We start from the raw sequence: 27,053 nt of genomic DNA, 5'->3' as shown, positions 1-27,053 counted from the left end.
TTAGCTAAGGATTTCCCCCTTTTCCTCTACTTCTCTACTTGATTACCTTGCCCCGTTCTCTCTATTTATTTGCTTGCTTTCCTCTGATATGATTACTATCAGGGGGGTTGAATGTACTTATTGCAATTTCCAATAAATCCACTAAATGCTTCTAAGTCGCATTTTCAAACACTAAATTCTTGGAAGAAATTTGCAATAAGATCCCACACTTCATAACAATTAACCGTTAGCCTAGGGTTCTTTTTATGAAACAAGCTTCTTATTTAATTTATAACTAACTAAAGATATTCAAAATTTCTTGCTTGCCTCTATTAGGAATCAATGGCCTATAATAAAATTCAATTTCATATATGAGATGTTTACTATTACGGGGGTTGAATGTACTTATTGCAGTTTCCAATAAATCCACTAAATGCTTCTAAGATAACTTATCAAACATTAAATGCTTGGAAGATATTTTTCAATAAGGTCTCACACTTCATTACAATAAGTCCTTAACTTGGGGTTCTTTGTTTGAAACAAGCTTCTTTTTTAATTTACAACAAACTCTAAATATTCCAATAAAAAGATATTCAAAAGCTCATATTTTTTGCCATTTCCAAGCTTATGATTGGTGCTCCACATTCGGTTACATCATCTTTTGTATCAAACTCCAATTAAGGATAATGGAATCTTCTGATTTTATGAGATATATGCACCATACCTGCTCTAGACCCCTCCTTTAAAGAGGCTCCATGAAAACACATCATCAAAATTGAATCCTTTACAGTAGCTACCTTAGGGGGTAATTTATGAAATACAGTATTATCTCCAACACTACTATATAAAACTAATATATAATAACCATAATCATAATCTACAATGTATAGAGGTGAATTAGTGGGAGATTTACTCTCACTGATAACTAGAGCAAACTTCATTTACCTTTATAGTCTCCTTAGCTCCCCAACAAAAATAAGCATTGTAACATAATACATGTCCAAGTGGAGTGTGCCTTCCAACTTCATACCCAGTGATCTAGATAGTAGCATGTTAAATATTGCAAGGACATAACCAATATTATATCCATAACCAAACATCTTACACCGATCTATGATAAAGAAACTACCAAATCTTTTATCATCCCAATGCACTTGACTCTTGTGGAATCAAAGAAGTACAAATCATGATAAGGTATTAGTAATCTATAGACCCAACTCCTCCATTACAACCTTTGGCATTAGGTTGTATGAAGCTCTGAAAGCAAACATACAAGTGTATAACATGACATCACGAATATTAAAAGTTACATAGAATGGAGGCACAAAATCACTCCTCTCCTCCATATGTAGCCCAAACATCATAGGGATTTTCATAATATAGATTCATGATCACAAACAAATATAGGACCAAGAAAATACAATTCCAAGAGCCCTATGTAGCCCTCTTGAGACTATAATAATAAAGAAATTGTTAACCAAAGTACATCCACCTTAGTAGTTAATTTTAACCTAAACAAATTATTCAAAATATGCTTGATATAGGTGGGGATAACTAGGATAAAGAAAAAATTAAAAATTCATGCACTTAAAGATTCTTACAATAATCCTAAATGAGCTAGGGAGTACTTATATTTAGTGGTAATTGCAACAACGATTAGTCTCACTCCACATGTTATTACTAACAAGTAAGATGTTGTTTAAAAAATAATGTCATCTTCACAACCAAGGCATCATGCAATATACATCACTTAAAAAAAATCTTATTTTTAATGTAATGCTTTGTTATCTTACTATATAATACTTCAACATATTAATAGCACTTTTAAAATCTATCCATAAGTTCATTTATGCTCAAAACATAAATAATATAACTCATAGTAAAACTAATAATTAAGTGTGTCTTGATTAAACCCTCTACTTTTCTTACTAACAAAATGATCATTAAACTTTTCTTACTAACAAAAAGATCACTAAAACGCTAATAACTATAAATATTATAATCAATGCATATATTAAATTTTATTATATTATGATTGTTATTAATATTAAATATATGACTTAAACAACAAAATAGTAATAGAAATTGACATCTACAAATTTAATTAGTGAATCAAAATATATAAAAATGCACTAACTTAACAATCAATTTTGAGAACTGAAATATCCACACCATTTCCATTTTCTAAAGAAAACTCCTCCCAACCATAATTTTTAACACCGTCATCCTTATTGAATGTCCACCAGGCACATCTTGCTTCCTTATGCTTTGGCAATTTGAAAGTTTGTATTTTGAAAGTTTGTATTACAACTAAGAGTATATCGTGCTCATTTATTTCCCAACAGTTGATTTTATTATGTACACCATTATGTGGTGGGAGCTTATGGAGTTTAAACGGATCTACTTGGCCAGTGTGCTCACTTTTCCGGGTCTGAATTAGCGTCCATCCTTTTGCTAAGTCATCCATAGCGCAAATATTCCCAATGGGATACTCATCAATGGGATAATCATCAAAATACATCATGGAATGAGATATGGCATAAAGTATTCCTGACTTAGAAGATATTATACATCTCCCTGAATCACTATTAACCAGAAATGGACGGGCAGAATGACAATATCTAGAAAACCTCATCAAACTCCGGGCAAACATTGTGTTCTCCTCTTCCCCCACGACCCACACGTTGCTCTGAAAGTCAAAATGCATGGGAACGACTTTGGTAGGATCATTGGTGCCTCTAAATACCCAGCTATTAATATCCACTAAATAAAGCTTTCCTTTCCAAGGGATAAGTGTATAATATTCATAGAAGGGGCCAGGACACTCTGGAAGGACTGACCACCTTTCGGTGTTTACGTCTAGGGACAACATCGGTGCTCCATCCCTATTGATATCCAACAACAACACTATCAGCTGAAGTCTATCACACGGAACAGAAGGCTGCATTTTCCTGACGACGGCGGCGCTGAATCAACCAAATGTCGAAGTCTGTTCGCAATAAGCCCGGACTTGGCGTTGGGAATCAAGGAACGTAGACGACTGTGAAGAGATGGAATAATTCGATGGCTTATAAGATCGTCGTTCATATAATTGAAACTTTCCATGGCTTTTGAACTGCCACTGATTTCTCTAAATCTCAGAGGCAGCAGGTCAAAAATCTCTTCCGATTCGTGGTCATTATCTTTCACATTGTCGACCTGAAAGGGTTCCATGTGATCACAATTTTGTTGCAGAAAGAATCTCCAAGATGAAATAAATCAAGATGAATTTTATTATCGAGTCTTATGAAATATATCTTCAATTTATAGATTCTTGAAATATAGTATCGAGTCTCATGAAATATGCTTAATATATATGTATATTAAGCATGCATGAAGAAGGCCAATGTCAGTTCCGTTGAGGACATGTCGGCTCACGTCGGCTTACGTTTTTGTTTTCAATGATTTAGTTTTGGGTGTTGGTTTTTTGGATTTGATATTATTCTCAGTCATCTGATAAATTTGAAGAGGGTTGATGTGGTGTAAATGAGAAACTCAAATCCCTTTCTGCACATTAGAGGTATTACCAGTTCCTCATCATTGAGGTCATATTGGCCGCCTCTTGGTTAACGTTTCTGTTCATTTATGTTAATTCTAAACAGACCTTATTATGGAAAGGGCTCCTCTTGGTCATTTCAACTAGAGGCTGATTTTCTCTTCAATAAAAAATTATTGTCAGAGACAACCTTGGAAGAGGGGAGGTTGCTAATATTTCAAACTCAATGGAGCCCATGGTAAGTTTGGTGGAGGTTAGAGATATAAGCGAAGAGGCTGAAATTGAAATGGTTTGTTTCAATATAATCACTATTGTGCATATCATCTATGATAATTTCTCTCTACAGTGAATCAAATTTGGGGGTTTGATCCTGGTTTCAAGCCACTTAAATTAACTACCTAACCTGTCATGTTTCCTTTACCATTCCGTGCCTCACCATACTTTCTTATTAGACACGCTTGCTTGGGTTAGCACTTAGATGCTTAACTATTAACCCGCCTACTGCCTGCTTATCTTTACTTTTACTATCAACCTCTAGTTACTCCTTAGTCCCCACACTTACTCGTTCGACTACGGGGCGGGGCTTCCCATAGAACCTTTTGGTAGGACCGCCTTTATGACCCAACCTCAGGAATCTTAGTGGGGTAGTAATATAAAGTAGAGTAGCACTATCGAGCTCTTGTCGGGGGGACGAGCTTCACCTGGTCAGCGAGATGGGTAGTGATGTAGAGTAGCACTATCGAGCTCTTGTCGTCGGGGGGACGAGCTTCACCCGGTCAGTCAGATACGACGATTGATTCATTCACACTACACCCTATTCGCACAAACCCCAGCTACGTTCAGTACGATGGATTAACTAATATTAATGAATATTAGTGCAAGAGGGTTTTATGAGAAAAGCGATGTCCATGAGTTTTACTAGTGGCCTCTTTTTCTTTATTATGATCTTTGTTTTTTCTATGATGATCTTGGGATAGCACAAATTATTGTATTCGAGGGTGTTATTATTTAGGGAATAACCCACAATTTTAATAATCCCAAATGTGTTTATTATTTATGGAACAACTCACAACATCAATAAATATTTTTAGTTGTAATTTTAAATGGAAGAAAGAGTTGGATCAGATTTAGTTCACAAATCCATAAGTTTGGACTACACTAAAATTCATTGAATCTATCAATACATGGTCATCTTTTGATTTGAACAAAAACTATCTATGTTGATGGTCTTTGTGCATGTTCTCGTTTATGAGACAAATCTTCATATTGTCTCGACTCACTTCTGGATTAACTTTTTTTTCTATTTACTACAAGTCTCTATAGAATTTTGTGCCTCAACAACTTCTTGGAATCAACTAACATGATACATTCTTCAATAGCTTTGGAATGCCAGCCACTTTAGAGAGCATTGGAAACAATTTCATCAATTGCATGAACAACTTCACACTGCCAACAACTTTAGAGGGCATTGGAAACACCTTCATCAATTGCATAAACCTTGCTCATTTAACATTGACAAATGATATGATAAGTGGTAAAATTCCTCGTTATGTAGGGGAGCTTCCTCTTAATGGTTGATTTGGATACTAACAAGATCAATCCTTGGAAAATATGGAATTCTAACACCATATGGAGTTTAGTGCAACAAATAATTTTCCTAATTGAAATCTATTTTCCCATATAGATTCTTAGTGGTCACAATACAAAAGTGGAGAACCTTAGGGAAATTGGTAGACTATCTAGTCTCTCATTACAATCTGGATGGGAATTGTTTACTAAGAGACTTTCCTTAAAAAGATTGTGAGTACATTAGTCTCACCACTCTTGATTTGGGAAATAATGTCTCAATGTGGACCAATTCTCGAGACCTTGACCAATTGTAGTGTTTGGTTCTCTCTCGCAATTCGCTATTAGGCTTTATCTCGATTAAAATATCTTCATATTTCTAGTAGATTTCCATCCCAAAATTGAGATTTGTGTGTCATCATGGTGCCTTTGATTGGTCCCAGAATAAGTTTCAAGACACATTCTAGAAGAAATTGGCAATTGCGTTATGGTTATAGAGGGCTTATAAGGAGAGAGCCTGCATACTTATCATGGTTTAAAATTTTTCATACATTAGACCTCTCCCATGACTACCTCTAAGATTTGGATAGGGCTTTGACATTGTCTCAAGCTTCAAGGTTTCTCCTTGGAATTCAATCAATTTATAGGCATAATTCTTACCTATTGGTATTAGTAGCCCTAGGTGGAGCTAAACATTATTGGCAATGAAATTACTGGTGTAATTCCTATATCTCCTAGAAATTTAAATGATGGAGTCTTTATGTGATAACAATGAGCTTTCATATAAATTTTCACCCTTTTAGTCAAACATGGTAGATATTATTGGCCTGTATGTGCAAAAAAATAAGCTTTCTAGCAGCATTGATGGTTCGTTTTGAGAGGGCTCTCCATGAAGAGTTCAAATGCTAAATTTGAGCTCAAACCTTTTCAATGTAGGAATTTCAACATCCCTCGGGAATATTTCATAGTTGAACTACTTGGACTTGCATAAAAATAAATTGGGCCCACAAGATACCTTCAAAGTTGGGTAGGCTTGTGAAATTCATGTATTTGGATACCTCTAGAAATGAAATTATTGAATGCCATATGAACTATGTGATCTACTAAACCAAACCTTCTTAAACCTTTCACATAATTCACTAGAATGATCAATTCCCATAATGTGGATTATGTGATAATATCATGAGGTTGTATTTACCAGGAAACAAGGGTCTATGAGTAGGGACAAGGGGTCTGAAATGCCAATTTAGCATTATAGAAAAATAAAAAGTCTTATTTATTGAACACTTGGGACATTTGGATGGTTATAGGAATTTAAATTGGAAGCATTTTTCTCTATTAGCTAAATGGAAGAAAAATCAATGCTACCCTGGAACCAAATCTATCATTTCTTAGCAACAAAACCAAGGAAGTGTAGGAATTTACAGGGTAAGTTCCTCAGAAAGAACACCAAATGGACACCGCTCACAACCAGATCACAGATCAATACACCGGTATTTTTGACGTGGTTAAAACCCTCAAAGAGGGAAACAGTCCACGGCCTGAGCCAACCCGGCCACTTCAGGCAATTTATTAATCAAAGAATAAAAATTTACATAAGCTTCTCTCATGCACGGATTACCCTACAAATGACCCTCCATGCGCTTTAAATAGAATTCATGGACCAATCGGGTGTCAAGCCACGGATCTAGTGTCGGTAATACCGAGGAGAGAATGAACCGTCGGATCACTACATATCGTGACCGTCGGATTGTAAGTTACAAAATGTACAACGGTAAAGAAATACACTTTACCTAACTCTATACCTAACTCTACACTAGAACAAGTTGTACTTAACTATTTCCTATGTGTCGAAATATCCTAACATCCCCCCTTAAGAACAACTTGGGATAGGATTGAAGGATTTACAAATATGACACAATAGGAGAAGGAAGGAGGCACTAGAGCCTATCCCCCCTTAGTGACAACTTTCTGAACTCCAACCATAAATCTAAGTTTAGTGAACTTCGCCTCTGTGAGAGCCTTTGTGAAGATGTCTGCAACTTGATCATCTGTTGAACAATATTGCAGTTCAAGAACATGGTCGTGAATGAGATTTCTGATGAAGTGCATGTGCAGTTCAATGTGTTTGCTGCGCTGATGTTGGACTGGATCTTTGCATAGCTGAATGGCACTTTGATTATCACACCAAAGTGTAGTCGGATGCTGCTGCTCAAAGCCAAACTCTGACAGGATCTGACGAAGCCACAAGGCTTCCTTACTAGCTTCTACGGCACCACGATACTCTGCTTCTGCTGATGAAAGAGAAATGGCACCCTGTTTCTTGCAAGCCCATGTAATAGGTCCTGAACCAAGAGTGAACACATAACCGGCAGTAGACTTCCGATCATCAGGGTCACCAGCCCAATCGGAATTAGTGAAACCAACCAATAGAGGAGATGCTTTGGCACTGTAATGAATCCCAAATTGAACTGTACCTCGAACATAACGAAGTATTCTTTTAGCTGCTTTCCAATGACTTTCACGGGGGTTTTGCATGAACCGAGCAACAAGGCCAACAGCAAAGGAAAGGTCAGGACGAGTATGGGTTAGATACAAAAGTTTTCCTACAAGTTGACGGTATAAGGTCGCATCAAATTCAGGAGAAGTACAAGTGACTGAGAGTTTGACTCCAGACTGGAAGGGAGAAGGGACTGGCTTACAGTCTTCCATGTGAAAATGACGTAGAATATCACAAGCATACTTGAACTGGGAAAGGGAAATACCCTCCTTGGATTGCAAGACTTGAAGACCGAGAAAATAGTGTAAGTGTCCTAAGTCTGTCATTTCAAATTTCCTTTTGAGGCTAGACTTCACATGGTTTATAAGGTTGGGATCACTACCAGTAAGGATAAGATCATCAACATAAAGAACAAGGATGATAAGAGATTTGCCCACTTTCTTGGTGTAGACAGTATTGTCAGAATGACACCTAGAAAAGCCAGATTCTAAAAGAAAGCTATCCATTTTGGCATACCAAGCCCGAGGAGCTTGCTTGAGACCATAAAGGGATTTCTTAAGTTGACAAACAAGGCTGGAGTCTGTTTGTATGAAGCCAATGGGTTGTTCCATATAGATTTCTTCATGCAAGTCCCCATGCAAGAAGGCAGATTTAACATCCATCTGATGGACTTCCCATTTGAAAGAGGCAGCAAGGGAAAGAACAAGGCAGATAGAGTTCATTTTGGCAACAGGGGAGAAGGTTTCAGTGTAGTCAATGCCTTCAACCTGTGAAAAGCCCTTAGCAACAAGACGAGCTTTATGTTTATCAACTTTCCCATCTGGTCCATACTTGGTTCTGTAAACCCATTTGCATCTAACAAGTTTTCGTCCCTTTGGTAAAGGAACAAGATCCCATGTATCATTTGCCAATAATGAATGATATTCTTCATTCATAGCTACTTCCCAATCTGGATGGCCTGAAGCTTCTGCAAAGGTGTCAGGATCATAATTTACTGGAGCTTGAGCCAGTAAAGAAGAGGCTCTCTCGAACTGAGAACGTGTGCGTCGCTAATCTGTAGGATCACCGGCAAGATCACCTGCTGCATCTCGAGTAGCACGAACCCATTTTGGAAGCTCAGGAGCTGAAGGAGGATCCTGAGATGGTGGGGGAGGATTGTCATCCTCACTTTCATCATCCGAAGAAGAAATGTTTTCAAAGGTAGAAGAGATAGGGAGAGGTGGCACATCCGCCGGACTAGGCTCGCAGGCCGATATATTTTCATCAAATTTTACATCTCTTCTAATGATAACATTTTTGTACTGAACTGGAATAAGTCTATAGCCTTTTACATCTTCAGAATATCCAACAAAAGTACATTTTTCACTCTTAGGTTCTAAAGCTTTATGCTTTTCATCTGGAATATGGGCCCACGCTTCACTTCCAAAAACACGAAAGTGACTTACATCTGGTTTGATTGAGCTCCATGCTTCTTCTGGAGTGATATTCTTTAAAGCCTTAGTAGGAGTGCGATTTATTATGTAATTTGCACAGTTAATTGCTTCTGCCCAAAAACTAAGACCAAGTCCTTTAGATTGTAGCATACAATTAGCCATTTCCTTTAAGGTGCGATTCTTCCTTTCAGCTACACCATTTTGTTGTGGAGTATATGGAACAGTATGTTGCATTTGAATTCCATTCTCAGTGCAATAGTTGATGAATGTGTTTTTAACATATTCTCCGCCATTATCAGATCTTAACTTAAGAATTTGATGTCCAGATTGTTTTTCAACAAAGGCCTTGAAGGCCAAAAAAGTGTTAAATACTTCACTCTTGAGTTTTAAGAAGTATACCCAAGTGCGTCTGGAGAAATCATCAATGAAAGTTAAGAAATAATTGCAACCAGAGAATGACACAACTGGAAGTGGACCACATAAATCACTATGCACAAGCTGTAAAGGGGATGAGGCGTGCCAAGAGGCACGTTTTTCAAAACTGTCCCGATGATGTTTTCCGAGTACACATCCGGAACAAACACCATCTCTGCAAGATACCATAGGAAGACCTGTCACCATATTTTCTTTACATAGATGCTGAAGGGAGCAATAGTTTAAGTGACCAAATCGCTCATGCCAAAGTTTGTTCACTTCATCGTTATGAGCAACAAATACTGAGGGAAGATTTGATGACCCAAAGTTGTGAAACTTATACAACCTTGTAGAATCATCAGCAATGCCAGTAGCCAAAATCTGTTTAGGATCTTTTAAGTCCTTGATTACAACATCATGAGGTGAAAATTCAACGATTTTACCTTCACCTGAATGAGTTATCTGATATACAGATAGAAGGTTGCAGGATAAGGTTGGAACACATAATACATCATTAAACTGACCATTATCTAGATGAACAGTTCCAGTCCCTACAACATTAAGAGATCTATCATCACCAACATATATATTTTTGGTGTTACAATCATTTAAAGAAGAAAACATGGCTTTGTTTTTGGCCATGTGATAAGAAGCTCCAGAATCAATGAGCCACTCATGAGAATGATAAGAAGAAGATACATTTAATGCATAACCAGACCGAGATGATTGACAATGACATGCAGAAAGTGCCATTCCTGAAGATGAAGTTGAAGTTGAAGATTGCCCCAAATGGATGTTATGCTTCTTCATTGCTGCTTCCAAGGCTTCCATCTTTTTAAAGCATTTTGATTCTAAGTGGCCATCTCGATTACAAAAATTGCAATGTCTATCAGTCTTCTTCCATTTGTTTTTATTGGTCTTATCATTTTGCTGAAATGATCTTTCATTTTGGGGCTGAAATTGCTTAGGACCCTTGTTTGGTTTAGGACCATTCTTTTTAGGATATGACTTTTTAGGATTCTTTGAATTTGGTTGCTGCTGGGCGGCTAACGCTTTCTTGGAAGAGTTTCCAAGATTAAGAAGACCAAGGTGTAAGAGTTTTTCTTGTTCTCTTATTAAAGAATCACAAAAAGAGTCAAAGGAAGGGGGCTTGTAGTCTTTTCCTTGAGAAATGAAGGTTTCTCTTGTAGAATGGAAGGTGGAAACAAATACAGAGTAGGCTGGTCCCAATTTAGTAAGGATGGAATAAATAAGGTTACTATCTTCTTTCTTAACCTTAACACCTTCCAAAAGATATCTAAGGGTCTTGAACTTAGACAAGAAATCTTCAATGCAAGAAAAATTATTAGGGTCCAATGTAAGCAACTCATTTTCAAGTTGATGGGCTCTAATTTCATTTTTAATCCCAAAAACTTTATTGATTTGTTCCATTGCTTCATGAGGAGTATCAAGTTCTGCAATATGGAATCTAAGATCAGGAGAAATAGACATCCCTATCAAACCACGTGCTTGATCTTGTCTATTTTCCCATTTAGCAGCCTTGTCTTCATCTTTCGGTTTCTTTTCTTGGCCTGTGGCTATTCGGTAGAGACCTTTACTTCTAAGTAAATCCTCCATGTAGGACAACCATTGGAAGTAGTTGGTGTTGTCAAGGGTAACTTGGTATTGACTTTCCATTTCAACAGAAACTGAAGCTGAAGATGCTGAAAGTAAGTGTTCCAATGGATAGATCTCGAAAAATTAGGCTGGTTTAAAAAAAACGGCTCTGAAAAAGGCTTCCAGATGAAGAAGTTATGGCTTTTTGAAAAAACGTTGTTGAAGTTGCCGACGAAGTGCGGGAATGTGCGGAAATGAAAAAGTCCGACCCCACAAAATGGAGACTTGAACCCAATTGATCTATACAAAAAATTTGAGAGAGAGAGAGAGAGAGGGGGGGGGGCTTTGGGTTGCGTGCTTGCTTTGAGAAAGCTCTTTTTCTCTACAAAACAAAAAACACAAAACCCAACACGGACATGCAAAGAAAATGAACCTTGCGGCTCGAAGTTAGCTTTACCCAAAAAACTAAATATTTTCAAAAATTGAACCTTGCGGCTCAAAGTTAGCTTTAGCCGAAAAACTAAATATTTTTCTCAATGTTTCTGATTTTCCGAGATCACACTAAGGTGCAGGGAAAAGAGCATACGCATGAGAAAAATCCTTCCTTTCTGTTTCTGATTTGCCTAGATCGAACAGAGTCGCAGGGCAAAGAACATACGCAGAAATGCAAGGTATAGATCCGGTTAAAAAAAAGCTAAATAAACCGAAACCAAAATAAGCAGAGAGAAAATAACAGTAAACTGCAAATAAACATTGTATACCTCCAGATCTTAAAAATGACGCAGCTAGGGCTACCGGAAACCTTTTCGCGTGAAACGAAAGGGGTTCCTCACTGGAACAGATGTTCCGAACATAACAGAGCAGTCCTCTCGGCCCGAAAGCAGTCAGAAACAACAGATCAAGGAAACGGCAGTCGGATGCAGTTCTACCGGCTTTAGATTTGGATCACCAACGGACGCGGCCCTCAAATAGCTCTGATACCATGTAGGAATTTACAGGGTAAGTTCCTCAGAAAGAACACCAAAAGAACACCGCTCACAACCAGATCACAGATCAATACACCGGTATTTTTGACGTGGTTAAAACCCTCAAAGAGGGAAACAGTCCACAGCCTGAGCCAACGCGGCCACTTCAGGCAATTTATTAATCAAAGAATGAAAATTTACATAAGCTTCTCTCATGCATGGATTACCCTACAAATGACCCTCCATGCGCTTTAAATAGAATTCATGGACCAATCGGGTGTCAAGCCACGGATCAAGTGTCGGTAATACCGAGGAGAGAATGAACAGTCGGATCACTACATATCGTGACCGTCGGATTGTAAGTTACAAAATTTACAACGGTAAAGAAACACACCTTACCTAACTCTATCTAACTCTATACCTAACTCTACACTAGACCAACTTGTACTTAACTATTTCCTATGTGTCGGAATATCCTAACAGGAAGCTCCCAACATAAGTGTGGCCATGTTTGAGGACTCTCTCCTTTGATTGACTTTAGTTGACATTTTTTAGGTCACAACTAATTTTTGCAAGAACAATATGCACATGTTTTCTATATGATCATGTATATCATATACAGAGTATGAGGATCTTAAAAATATGGCTTTCTAAAGAGGCTTGGATAGTAGAAAAAATGTGGCAGTTTATATTGTGAAAAAAATTAAAATCCAAAGTAATTAGATAAAAGAAAATGGAATAGAAATAAATGTTGATGTTAAGGACTATTATGACAAAAAAGTCATTGTATTAAATTCATATTTGTAGGCAAACTATGAATTACCATAAAAAAATTTAATCTTTCAAATTGGATTATGGATTCCTCATTTTAATATGGGACCAATAAAATGCAAGGAAAATATAAAATATTATTTAGCTGGAGTAGTATTTTGTTATTTTGATTTTGAGCAAGGATAATTCCTTAACATAAAGTATTTTCTTAATTAGACTATTACAATTGTATTTATCCGAGTGGAAAATGATTTTTCATTTGCAGTTTGACTGTTTTTATTTTTTCAAACAAGAAATCATAATAAGTTATACCTCACAACTCCATGTATAAGTGAAAATGTTATCGTATGTTATCCAATCATTGTCATAAAGTGTCCATTGTTAACACATTCAAACACATTTAGGTTAGATATCAAATCAGATCTCTATTGACAATTTTATGTTAGTTGATGTCTCCTTGAAATTGACATATTTCTCACTTTTTATATTAATTATTTGTTTACAACTGTTGTTGATGTGGAAATGATAAACATGAGAGGCTTACCTCGCTCTCCAATAGTGTGTTGTGTTGCTTTTGTTACTCAACTAGATATCAAAATGGATAATAAATTTTGGGTGTATTATGTCCCAAGTAACTATCAAAGATATACATCACTACTGCCCCAAATTTTCTATTTGATTGAACATATAGTTTAGATTTTCAATAAAGAAACTCACATCACTAGATGCAAAGTGCAACACATATATTATTTGATGACATCTAGGGATTTCATAATTCTTCTTTCTATTTTTTTTAATGATATTTATAGATATTATTGTGATGGTTGAATGCACATCCATCATAGACATATCAAAAACATCCCATCAATTGTGCTAATAAAAAAACTATGGAAGGGGAAGGAGAGTGAATGTTTAGCAGGTCATGATAGGGTATTAGAAAAAGTTCAATATTTATATGTTTTTTAAGGTTTTGGTAGGGTGCCTTTGTCCAACATTTTCCCATAAAAAGTAGTTTGTTGTCCATTACATTAGGTAAACATTTTTTATTTTTCAACATAGGTTTCTTTGTGTGATGAGTTCCCTCCCTAAATATTTCACATTATAGATTTGTTTTGTTTCTGATGGTTTTGGTTATTTCATACATTTTGTATCATGCTTCAAGTTGTTTTATGATTCACCCACTCTTCATGTATGACTTCCCCACCCTCTTATAACAAATTTAAATCTTGACATTTCCTAATCTTGAGTCTACAGGTTATAAGTTAAATAACATAGTAATAGTTTACATATGCAAGTAATATTATTGGACTAGTAATATAAGAAAAAATATTGATGCTAGAGAAAATCAAGAGTTACCATTCTATATATCAAATCTACAATTTATGCCTATAGTATTGAACCAATTCATATTCCCCAATTGCTAAAAAGTGAAACAGATAAGTTCCTTCTAGTGCGCACACATATATGTTCTTTAAATATATCAATAATCTCCAAGATAGTTATGATCGAGTGTTTCGAAAAATTCTTAATATATATTTATATTAAGCATGCATGAACAAGGCCAATGTCTTCTCACGTCTTTTTAAATTTTGTTTTCTACGTTGAGGACATGTTGGTTCAAGTGTTTCAACTAATTGAAATAGAGTTTTGTTTTCCATGAAATCTAAAGCTCTGATACTAAACGTTATGAACCAGCTCAAAAAAGAGATAGAAAATATAGATCAACGACTTCAAAATTAGCCTCTTCGATGGGGGGAAACTCCTTTACATAACACAAATGAATAATTCTTGTATGATGCAAACGACAAGACCTCCTTTCTATATATAGGAGTCTAACGGGTCATAATATAATCAGAGTCGACATAACGATAATATTGTAAGGGCACAACAATAACAATAGTGGGCTTCTATGGAACACAATAATAACAATGTGGGGACTACATGGCCACAACAATATAATAAGGGTGTTTCACTAATAAAAATAAGGGGATACACTAGTATTATAGGGACCTAACACATTGGGCCCTAGGTTTATTTTTATTGAACCTCGCATGGAGGGGTAGGTCTTTCCCTACCATTTTTGTTGCATCATTAACTGTTATTACAATATTCATTGTGAATTAGGTATGATCTCCTCAAGTTTCAACATTTACCACTTTATATTTACACATCATAACTTGTGTGGTATACCCTTCCTTCATATGGATGCCCTAGTTTAACACCCTTTTGTCGTGTTGGTGCCCATGCTACATCTTTTTATCATTCCATAATCCCTCCTTTTAACTTGCCATGAATTTGAACCTGAGCCTCATTCCATCATTTTTATCATCATTTGGTTATACCCTCGAAGGATTCCATCATTACTTTCTACCTTGTGATGACTCTTATGCATGTTAATTTTCCTTGGTCACATTTTCATCATTGCAAACACATCACCCTTAGCATGATCGTTGACCTTTTCTAGGTGTGTTTATCCTTACTAGAGGGACCTTTGTGATGAGTGGTTGTGACAACCACTGGTCAATAACCCCTTATTGTAAATAGTGTAACTAGCCTAGTACGATGAGCCTTGCTCAATTATTGGGATACATATTCAAGAGTTTGGGTAAGGATATTTTCTTAAGGAAGTCTAGTAACTATTAATTCTAGTATGGTGAACCGACTTTGTACTTTAAATCAACCAGCTACACATTAAATATGAAAAAGAAAGGAAATGATGCAAACAATACTACTCTTTAGAAAACAAATATGCAATAGAGAGAACAAAAATTAATTGAAAAGTATGAAAGAACCGATAGAATGGCATAGTAGGTTGAGAAGTAATGAAGGGAACTTCCATAGCACTATTCACATGATGAAATGAAAATAGATCCACTATGACTGAGATGGAAAGGGCAAAGATGAAGAGTGTATGCCATGCAACTCAGAGGCGGTGACAACGACATTAGTGGGAGGAGTAGGGAAGGAAGATGACTCTTTGTGTGTGTGTGTGAGTGTGTGTGTGAGTGAGTGAGTGAGTGAGTGAGTGTGTGTGTGTGTGTGTGTGTGTGTGTGTGTGTGTGTGTGTGTGTGTGTGTGTCTGTGTAGAGAGAGAGAGAGAGCAAGAGAGAGAGAGAGAAGGAAGTATCTATGGGGGTTGGCATTGTTAGAGGGAGCAAGAAGAAAACACAGAGATTCATCTTGTGATAAAACAAGACCCTCTACAGATAAAAGGAAAAGGTTCGAGTCAAAAACCCTAGACAAAAGGAGGAGGAGGAATCTAATCATAGGAGATTGATGAGAGGAAGCATTGTAATGCTAGAAGAAACAAAGAGTAGGGGAAAATATTGCAAAGCACTCCTCCTCAAGCTATAGAATGTGGCTTATGGGTGACTACTACAAGTAAGGCTTAGCTACAGTGTGTCTAAGGTTGGGTGGAGAGTTAGAGTCCAAATCTCAATTTCCAAATTCTCATTGCTAGATAAGTGTTCTCTTTATCGTGATCAAAAGCAGTTGATTTCGATGAGTATTCCTAAATAATATTTTAATGCATGTTTTAAATGTTGGATTTCCTGTAAGAGAATGGGCTTGTTGTTTTCTCTGTATGTAAATATGAATCATTAGTTGTTTTTTCATTCCTTTCCTGATCCCAAACTTGGGTTTGGATCACTTAAATGAACACTGCTAGGTAGCTTGATCAATACTCCCTTATTATCTATGATGGATTTATACTTATTTATCTGCTAGTCAACAATGATTGGTTAATTCTGAAAATGGATCTTGATAATAGAGTTGACATATTAATACTCATTTATACCCCTCTAAAGTGAATATTATCCACAATAGCCACAACTTTGATAAGTTTTTTATTTATTGTATGAAAGTGAGATGCCAGTTCCCTGAATACTACTTTATGAAAGAATATATTCTTGTTTCTTTCTAATTTTGCATTTGATCTAAGATGCCAAACTCCTATTATAAGATAAGTGTTACTCAAGCTCTTAGACTTTGAATGCTATGCATATGTTTAGTGTGTTGGTTTTAATGCTTGTGTCGACACTAGTTCAATGTACCAGTTTCATGCTTGTGAAATGTTGAGGAATATAATTTTTTGTGTAATGTTAACTATGTTATGGTATAGGAATGATTAATTCCTAAAAAAATTATATATCTACATTTGTGTATGTTTTCATGTATTCATTATTATATGTTGGCATGGAGCTATTAATTTCCTTAAATTAGTGTCTAGGGTTGTGAATCTGACATGGATATGTATTATAGGTGTTTGGGTCATCTTTCTAGGGGTTTATATATTCTTGTGTGCATTATGGGTTTGAAATTTGGCTTAAGGGATTGTTCATGGAGAGAGGGCACCTTTCTATTAATTAATTGAATGCATAAATTAGAAATGAATTAACTATTTAGCCCTGGTTTTAGAACCTATAAGTTTGGGAGGGATAACTTGTTCCCTTATAAGTATGTATGTATTTTTTTATGGCCGGCACAGGACAGAGTTCAGTGATAAGCTCCGGTGAGATAGTGGGATACATATAAAGGCTTATTCACCCACAAATAACACACATATGGATCGTAGGTTGACTTGGACCGAGACAGTGCCAAATTTACAAACGATAAATCGAAGAGCTCATATACATCTTTAGATAAGTTCTATGTGGGAGGCCTTGGTAAGGGTCTGAACCGTATGCTATGTTCAACTTGTAAAGCATGGGACGGGTTAGAAAGTCCTTAAAACCTTAGTAGAGTGATGGTGAGACAAGTTAAGTCATGTCAACAAGCATGATGACCGGGAACTTAAGAGGGGATGATCTATGTGGTTGATGGCTACAGTGCATTTTTTCCATCAGATAACCCTAAGGATTTATCATGGATCTTTTAAATGGAGGCCTATTTGGGACTCCCAATATTTAATCCTAGGGATGATGTAGCACCATGGGAGTTGATAAGCAAGTGCATTACTTTGACAAGGTGTAAAATCCGAAATCCCTTTTTAACATGAAAATTTCAGATTACACAAGGCAGTAACCTTTTTGGACCCAAGATGATTTGGCTTACGACATGGATGGTATGATGTCTTCTAACCCAACATTTTATTTTTATGGTGTCACCCTAGTGTCCCGGACATTGAAGGTTATGAGGAGAGGAATTGTAGATTTCTTTTGAGATTTCATTCCTCCGGTGAGGTGGCGTGGTGGGGCTAGCTACAATGCATTAAGAGTAATATGATGGAGGACCCTGAAACTAATTATAATGTGAAAATTAAAGTTTAGCAAGGAGTGGAAGACTAGTGGGACCCATAGATAATGCGTTAGAAAATGTGGCCACAGATCCATGTGGAAACTAGGGTGTGGGAAACATGTCATTTAGATTCAAAGTTTTTATGTGGCCAAGTGGCTTATAAACGAGTGACACATGGCATGCTCGAGTGGAGCCACATGGAAGGGTGACATCACCCCAAAAAAATAGGTGTTGATATCATCTTGACAACTTTTCCACGATGATTTCTTATGCTTCCTGGTGCAATGTTGCTAATATTTTAATCCCGGGGTGATGTGGTAGCAATCGAGCCTACATGCGCGGTAGTGATAAAATGTGATATAATGTGAGTGAAAGGAGGGTTCCATGGAGTAGTCATGGCCCCATATGATTGGTTAAGTGTTTCCTAAGTAGATTTACATGTTGGTATGGAAGGTGGCAGTTCCATGTATCCCTAACAATTCTTTCCCCAATAGTTTCGATAGGGGACTGCGATGGGAATTTACAGGATTATGTCCCTGTGGTGAGGTGGAATAGGGGGGGACACAAGGTATGCAAGTTCCAATATGTATTCACTTATGGTTGTGACACCAGTTATCGGAGGGTTGGAAATTACTATGTGGGGTGATGTGGCACATGATTTGGACAACCATGTGAGCACCACATGGGTACCATGTGGCAGGATAGATGATGTGGCAGGAACTGATAGTCTAATCTTTGAAGAACCATATATTTTGATCCAAGACTTAGATCGAGGAGAATTTTAAATCTTTGGAAAGGTCTCAACGAGAAAAACACAATGATGTTATCCATTTTAAGTTTTGAGGAAGTTGAAAATAAAAACAAAATTATACCCCATTTCTGTAATTGGACTTTGGAGCTTAGGTCATCATAGTAACTACCTCCTTTTACCCTTAGTATGGGAAACTGATAGTTGGGGTTATGTTATAGAGTGGTATCATAGCTTTCATGTTCAACACTTGGACTGGATAGGCTCTATCGCAAAAAAAATGTAGACAAAGGTTCAACCCTAAACCTTTGGGAATAAATTGGTACCCTCTTTCAGAATTAACATAATAGCAAGTCCAAGCATTGGACATAAATTGGATATTTGGAGCTGGGGTGGAACTAGCTCTTATTGTTGTAGTTTAGTGTTCATGTCAATTTCCATGTGATATGAGGGATGTAGGGAAATATCTATGTTGCTTGTATCCGAGTACTACCACTTTGGGAGGCAACATCGGTCCATGGTCCCATGTTGCCCCAGATTCCCAAACTGCTAAAAATAGTAAACTGTGCTACAATTTAGGAAACTGAAAAAGCTGAAAGAGACAGTTGTAGGGGTCCAAATGGGATAGGTGGGTGGCCACCAACATCCACCTGGATCATTCCTCCCCCCTTAGGAAGCAATGGTCCCCATTGCGTTGAGTTCATCCCTGAGATGAGGAAGCTTCTGCTGATCTGGGTCTCTGGTGAGTTGTTCTGCAATCTATGATGTGTCTAGAAATGGTGGGAAGCATGGTCGACGACGGTCCACATTGAACACTCGGTGCAAGCAAAGGAATGGGGGAATGTTTTGCTTCAAAGCATCGTTGCCCATAGGTTTGGTATTGATGTAAGGACCATGTCGGAGTGGTATGAATTTCTGATGGGTTCTGGTAAGGCGTTCTCTCTGCAGATGTAACTGAACTTTGTCGCTCACCTGAAACTTGTGTGGTACCCCTGTGGGTGAGGAGAAGTTGTTCCTGTGTTCTATGACTGTATCCATTTGCTGTTGCTACTGCGTGGAGGAACCCTTCGCGGGGGTCATGGATGTGATGGCAATCTTCCCCTTTGGGAGTGAACCAGCCAGATGAATTTCCTAGTCTGGGAGATGAGCTTGCTGCCTTTCTTAGCGGTGATCAAAGATGTGGTGGTAGGTGGGGCTACCTCCGGTATCCTGTATAATAAATTATTCAAAGAAATAATAACAGCACAAGGCCTTGACTCATACAAAGCATGTCACCTCCACAAGTATGGTTGGCCTAATAATACATCAGAAACATCCAGAGGTGTAACATCACACAATACCTCGTTTGCGAAGGGTTTGATGCTGTAGGGAAGGCGGCACTGCTGGCGAAATTTCAGATCTCGTCCTTCGTGAAGCCACCCAATACTGTATGGTTGCAGGTGCGGTGTAGTCAGTAGGTTGAACCGCTTCACGACCTCTGCTGAAATGAGGTTCTTTTGGCTGCCACTGTCGACAATGAATTGTAGCGGCGAACCCTTCACCCACATATGTTAGTGGAAAAGACGTTGCCCCTCTTCTAGATCTGTAGGTTCATTCTTCTGGATCCTGGCAGTGGCGACAGTGGCGCTGGGATCCGCATCAATGATCTGCTTCCCTTTGCCATTCCCCTTGTCAAGTTCTGGCTCAGGGTCAGAACATGCATCTAATTCAGAAGCCTTCAACTCGGCGACCAGCGACTGCTTGGTCTGACACTCACTTGTGTTATGAGTGGGACTCTTATGGAACTCACACCACTTTCCTGTGTCCTTCTTTGGCTTCCTGGTGTTGTTCTTTTCTTGTGGCTTCGACGGGTTGTCTTGGGTCACCCCGCCTCGGCTTTGTCCTTTGGGCTTCGGATTTGCAGATCCAAAGTCTCACTTCTTCTGTTTGAACTCTTGCTCGATTTTGACAGCGTATCGGTACGTCGTGCCGAGCGAGGAGATGTTCAAGAACACCATCTCTTCCTTGATGTATCTGTGCAAGCAGCCACGGTATTTGAGTACCAGATGCAGCTCAGAATCTTTGATACCCAACTGTGTGCGAAGGGTATGAAAAATGTTTGAGAACTCCGGCACATCTTGGTCTCGTCCCTGCCATAGTGTGGTCCATTTGATGTATTTGTCCTCATAGCTTCCGACAGGGTAGTACTGCTCCTTGATGGCATCCCGAAAGTCATTCCAAGTGGGTGCGGCTGAAAATAGTGAGCCTGTACTTTCATCCTTCTGCTCGCAGTAGGTTTCCCACCAGTCCTTGACGTGGGGGGGCTGCTTTGAGAAGAGCGAAAACAATCTTTTCCCAACTTGAAAATTCATGAACAGAAAAATACCCATCTAGCAGATTTAACCATTTATCTACAGCATCTGTGTCTATTTGACCCTCGAATATGGGGATTTCAAAATTAACTTGTACCTTAAATGGTGTGGCGTTTCCAGAGTAGCTATTGGAAGCCGATGCGTCGCCTCCAGGTAGCCATTGAAGGATCTGCGCAAAGCTATCCATCATCGTGTTCCTTTGCCACTCGAGCACTTCTTCGAGCAAGATTTTCATAGGATCTCCTGCCCCCTCGTCTTTCTTCTCATCCACCATGGGAGGCTGTCAAGATTTGCGAGGCTGGTCTTGCAAAGGTTCTACCAGTTCAAGCCCTAACTCCTTATATCCCGACCTCGTTGGAGACATGCAAAGAAAAACAGAGAAAAAGAATACCGCTTTGATACCACTGATCCGGATTTAAACAAGAATGCAATAAAATACAGAGATAACCATAAACACAAAGATGCAGTGGAAATAATACTTCATTTCATTACTGTAAAATACTAAAATATGCTTACAACCAGAAATGGAAATAAACCAGCTAGGGCAATGGTAGATGTGCGGCTACATGCCTCTGAACTGCCTTACAATGAGGCTCGAAGGCCTATTTATTGTTGAGAAACAGTGGAAAACCCTTAACATTCCGAAATCTAACCCTAGAAGATGAAACGCCAAATTGTGGGCCCCGTTTGGGTAAATTGGTACATCAATTTCCCGGGGTCGTAACTTTGGCATACGATCTTCGTTTGACACGTACAATAGCTCGTTAGAAAGATCTATTCGAGTACTACCACTTTGAGAGGCAACATCGGTCCATGGACCCATGTTGCCCCAGATTCCCAAAAAGACGTCGTTTAGGGCCTCAAAAGGGCTCTGGAAGTTCAGGACCCGAAAAATAGCTAAAAATAGTAAACTGTGATACAATTTAGGAAACTAAAAAAGCTGAAAGAGACAGTTGTAGGGGTTCAAATGGGATAGGTGGGTGGCCACCAACATCCACCTGGATCATTCCTCCCCCATTAGGAAGCAATGGTCCCCATTGCATTGAGTTCATCCCTGAGATGAGGAAGCTTCTGCTGATTTGGGTCTCTAGTGAGTTGTTCTGCATTCTCTGATGTGTCCAGAAATGGTGGGAAGCATGGGCGACGATGGTCCACCTTGAACACTTGGTGCAAGCAAAGGAATGGGGGAATGTTGTGCTTCAAAGCATTGTTTCCCATAGGCTTGGTATTGGTGTAAGGACCATGTCGGAGTGGTCTGAATTTCTGATGGGTTCTTGTAAGGCATTCTCTCTGCAGATGTAACTGAACTTTGTCGCTCACCTGAAACTTGTGTGGTACCCCTATGGGTGAGGAGAAGTTGTTCCTGTGTTCTATGACCATATCCATTTGCTGCTGCTGCTGCATGGAGGAACCCTTTGCGGGGGTCATGGATGTGATGGCAATCTTCCCCTTAATTTGGGAGTGAACCAGACAGATGAATTTCCTGGTCTGGGAGATGAGCTTGCTGCCTTTCTTAGCGGTGATCAAAGATGTGGCGGTAGGTGGGGCTACCTCTGGTATCCTGTATAATGAATTATTCAAAGAAATAATGACAGCACGAGGCCTTGACTCATACACAGCATGTCGCCTCCATAAGTATGGTTGGCCTAATAATACATCACAAACATCCAGAGGTGTAACATCACACAATACCTCGTCTGTGAAGGGTTTGATGCTGTAGGGAAGGCGGCACTGCTAGCGAACTTTCAGATCTCATCCTTCGTGAAGCCACACAATATTGTACGACTGCGGGTGCGGTGTAGTCGGTAGGCCCAACCGCCTCACGACCTCTGCTGAAATGAGGTTCTTTTGGCTGCCACTATCGACAATGAATTGTAGCGCGCACCCTTCACCCACATCTGTGAGTGGAAAAGATGCTCCCCCTCTTCTGGATCTGTAGGTTCATTCTTCTGGATCTTGGCAGTGGCAACAGTGGTGCTGGGATCCGCATCAATGATCTGCTTCCCTTTGCCATTCCCCTTGTCAAGTTCTGGCTGAGGGTCAGAACATGCATTTGATTCAGAAGCCTTCAACTCGGCCACTAGAGACTGCTTGGTCCAACACTCACTTGTGTTATGAGTGGGACTCTTGTGGAACTCACACCACTTTCCTGTGTCCTTCTTCAGCTTCGTGGTGTTGTTCTTTTCTTGCGGCTTCGTCGGGTTGTCTTGGGTCACCCTTCCTTGGCTTTGTCATTTGGGCTTCGGATTTGAAGATCCAAAGTCTCGCTTCTTCTGTTTGAACTTTTGCTCAATTTTGACAGTTTATCGATACACTGTGCCGACCGAGGAGATGTTCAAGAACACCATCTCTTCCTGGATGTATCTGTGCAGGCAGCCACGGTATTTGAGTACCATATGTAGCTCAGAATCTTTGATACACAACTGTGTGCGAAGGGTGTGAAAAATGTTTGTGAACTTCGACACATCTTGGTCTCGTCCCTACCGCAGTGTGGTCCATTTGATATATTTGTCCTCATAGCTTCCGACAGGGTAGTACTGCTCCTTGATGGCATCCCGAAAGTCATTCCAATTAGGTGCGGCTGAAAATAGTGAGCCTGTACTTTCATCCTTCTGCTCGCAGTAGGTTTCCCACCAATCCTTGACGTGGGGGGCTACTTTGAGAAGAGCGAAAATAATCTTCTCCCGACTTGAAAATTCATGAACAGAAAAATACCCATCTAGCAGATTTAAGCATTTATCTATAGCATCTGCATCTATTTGACCCTCAAAGATGTGGATTTCAAATTAACTTGTACCTTAAATGGTGTGGCGTTTCCAGAGTAGCTGTTGGAAGCCGATGCGTTGCCTCTGGGTAGCCGCTGAAGGATCTGCGCAAAGCTATCCATCATCGCGTTCCTTTGCTGCTCGAGTGCTTCTTCGAGCAAGATTTTGATTGGATCTCCTGCCCCCTCGTCTTTCTTCTCATCCGCCATGGGAGGCCGTCGAGATTTGCGAGGCTGGTCTTGCAAAGGTTCGACCAGTTCAAGCCCTAACTCCTTATATCCCGACCTCGTTGGGGACATGCAAAGAAAAACAGAGAAAAAGCAGACCGCTCTGATACCACTGATCCAGATTTAAACACGAATGCAATAAAATACAGAGATAACCATAAACACAAAGATGCAGCGGAAATAATACTTCATTTCATTACTGTAAAATACTGAAATATGCTTACAACCAGAAATGGAAATAAACCAGCTAAGGCGATGGTAGCTTATCTCTGAGAAGAGATGTGTGGCTACATGCCTCTGAACTGTCTTACAATGAGGCTCGAAGGCCTATTTATTGTTGAGAAATAGTGGAAAACCCTTAACATTCCGAAATCTAACCCTAGAAGATGAAACGCCAAATTGTGGGCCCCGTTTGGGTAAATTGGTACATCAATTTCCCGGGGTCGTAACTTTGGCATACGATCTCTATTTGATGCATACAATAGCTCGTTAGAAAGATCTATCCGAGTACTACCACTTTGGGAGGCAACGTTGGTCTATGGACCGATGTTGCCCCATTTTCCCAAAAAATGTCATTTAGGGCCTCAAAACAGCTCCGGAAGTTCAGGACCCGAAAAACTGCTAAAAATAGTAAATTGTGCTACAATTTAGGAAACTGAAAAAGCTGAAAGAGACAGTTGTAGGGGTCCAATTGGGATAGGTGGGTGGCCACCAACATCCACCTGGATCATTCCTCCCCCCTTAGGAAGCAATGGTCCCCATTGCGTTGAGTTCATCCCTGAGATGAGGAAGCTTCTGCTGATCTGGGTCTCTGGTGAGTTGTTCTACAATCTCTGATGTTTCCAGAAATGGTGGGAAGCATGGTCGACGACAGTCCACATTGAACACTCGGTGCAAGTAAAGGAATGGTGGAATGTTGTGCTTCAAAGAATTGTTTCCCATAGCCTTAGTACTGGTGTAAGGACCATGTCGGAGTGGTCTGAATTTCTGATGGGTTCTGGTAAGGCGTTCTCTCTGCAGATGTAACCGAACTTTGTCGCTGACTTGAAACTTGTGTGGTACCCCTGTGGGTGAGGAGAAGTTGTTCCTGTGTTCTATGACCGTATCCATTTGCTGCTGCTGCTGCGTGGAGGAACCCTTCATGGGGGTCATGGATGTGATGGCAATCTTCCCCTTACTTTGGGAGTGAACCAGACAGATGAATTTCCTGGTCTGGGAGATGAGCTTGCTGCCTTTCTTAGTGGTGATCAAAGATGTGGCGGTAGGTGGGGCTACCTCCGGTATCCTGTATAATGAATTATTCAAAGAAATAATGACAGCACGAGGCCTTGACTCATACACAACATGTCGCCTCCACAAGTATGGTTGGCCTAATAATACATCACAAACATCCAGAGGTGTAGCATCACACAATACCTCGTCTGTGAAGGGTTTGATGCTGTAGGGAAGGCGGCATTGTTGGCGAACTTTCAGATCTCGTCCTTCGTGAAGCCACCCGATATTGTACGGCTGCGGGTGCGATGTAGTCGGTAGGCCCAACCGCTTCACGACCTCTGTTGAAATGAGGTTCTTTTGGCTGCCACTGTCGACAATGAATTGTAGTGGCGAACCCTTCACCCACATCTGTGAGTGGAAAAGGCGCTCCCCAACTTCTGGATCTGTAGGTTCATTCTTCTGGATCTTGGCAGTGGCAACAGTGGCACTGGGATCCGCATCAATGATCTGCTTCCCTTTGCCATTCCCCTTGTCAAGTTCTGGCTGAGGGTCAGAACATGCATCTGATTCAGAAGCCTTCAACACTCACTTGTGTTATGAGTGGGACTCTTGTGGAACTCACACCACTTTCCTGTGTCCTTCTTCGGCTTCATGGTGTTTTTCTTTTCTTGTGGCTTCGATGGGTTGTCTTGGGTCACCCCACCTTGGCTTTGTCCTTTGGGCTTCGGATTTGCAGATCCAAAGTCTCACTTCTTCTGTTTGAACTTTTGCTCGATTTTGACAGCATATCGGTACGTCGTGCCGAGCGAGGAGATGTTCAAGAACACCATTTCTTCCTGGATGTATCTGTGCAAGCAACCACGGTATTTGAGTACCAGATGCAGCTCAGAATCTTTGATACCCAACTGTGTGCGAAGGGTATGGAAAATGTTTGTGAACTCCGGCACATCTTGGTCTCGTCCGTGCCGCAGTGTGGTCCATTTGATGTATTTGTCCTCATAGCTTCCGACAGGGTAGTACTGCTCCTTGATGGCATCCCGAAAGTCATTCCAAGTGGGTGCGGCTGAAAATAGTGAGCCTGTACTTTCATCCTTCTGCTCGCAGTAGGTTTCCCACTAGTCCTTGACGTGGGGGGCTGCTTTGAGAAGAGCGAAAACAATCTTTTCCCAACTTGAAAATTCATGAACAGAAAAATACCCATCTAGAAGATTTAACCATTTATCTACAGCATCTGTGTCTATTTGACCCTCAAAGAAGGGGATTTCAAAATTAACTTGTACCTTAAACGGTGTGGCATTTCCAGAGTAGCTGTTGGAAGCCGATGCGTCGCCTCTGGGTAGCCGCTGAAGGATCTGCGCAAAGCTATCCATCATCGCATTCCTTTGCAAGATTTTGATAGGATCTCCTGCCCCCTCGTCTTTCTTCTCATCTGCCATGGGAGGCCGTCGAGATTTGCGAGGCTGGTCTTGCAAAGGTTCGACCAATTCAAGCCCTAACTCCTTATATCCCGACCTCGTTGGGGACATGCAAAGAAAAACAGAGAAAAAGCAGACCGCTCTGATACCACTGATCCAGATTTAAACAGGAATGCAATAAAATACAGAGATAACCATAAACACAAAGATGCAGCGGAAATAATACTTCATTTCATTACTGTAAAAGACTGAAATATGCTTACAACCAGAAATGGAAATAAACCAGCTAAGGCGATGGTAGCTTATCTTTGAGAAGAGATGTGCGGCTACATGCCTTT

This window comes from Pinus tabuliformis, chromosome 2_2, assembly GCF_031772625.1.
Source record: "Pinus tabuliformis cultivar Carrire ecotype Pingquan chromosome 2_2, CPIR1, whole genome shotgun sequence".
Taxonomy (NCBI): Eukaryota; Viridiplantae; Streptophyta; class Pinopsida; order Pinales; family Pinaceae; genus Pinus; species Pinus tabuliformis.
The sequence above is the reverse complement of the archived record's forward strand: the minus strand, read 5'-3'. Positions refer to the sequence as shown.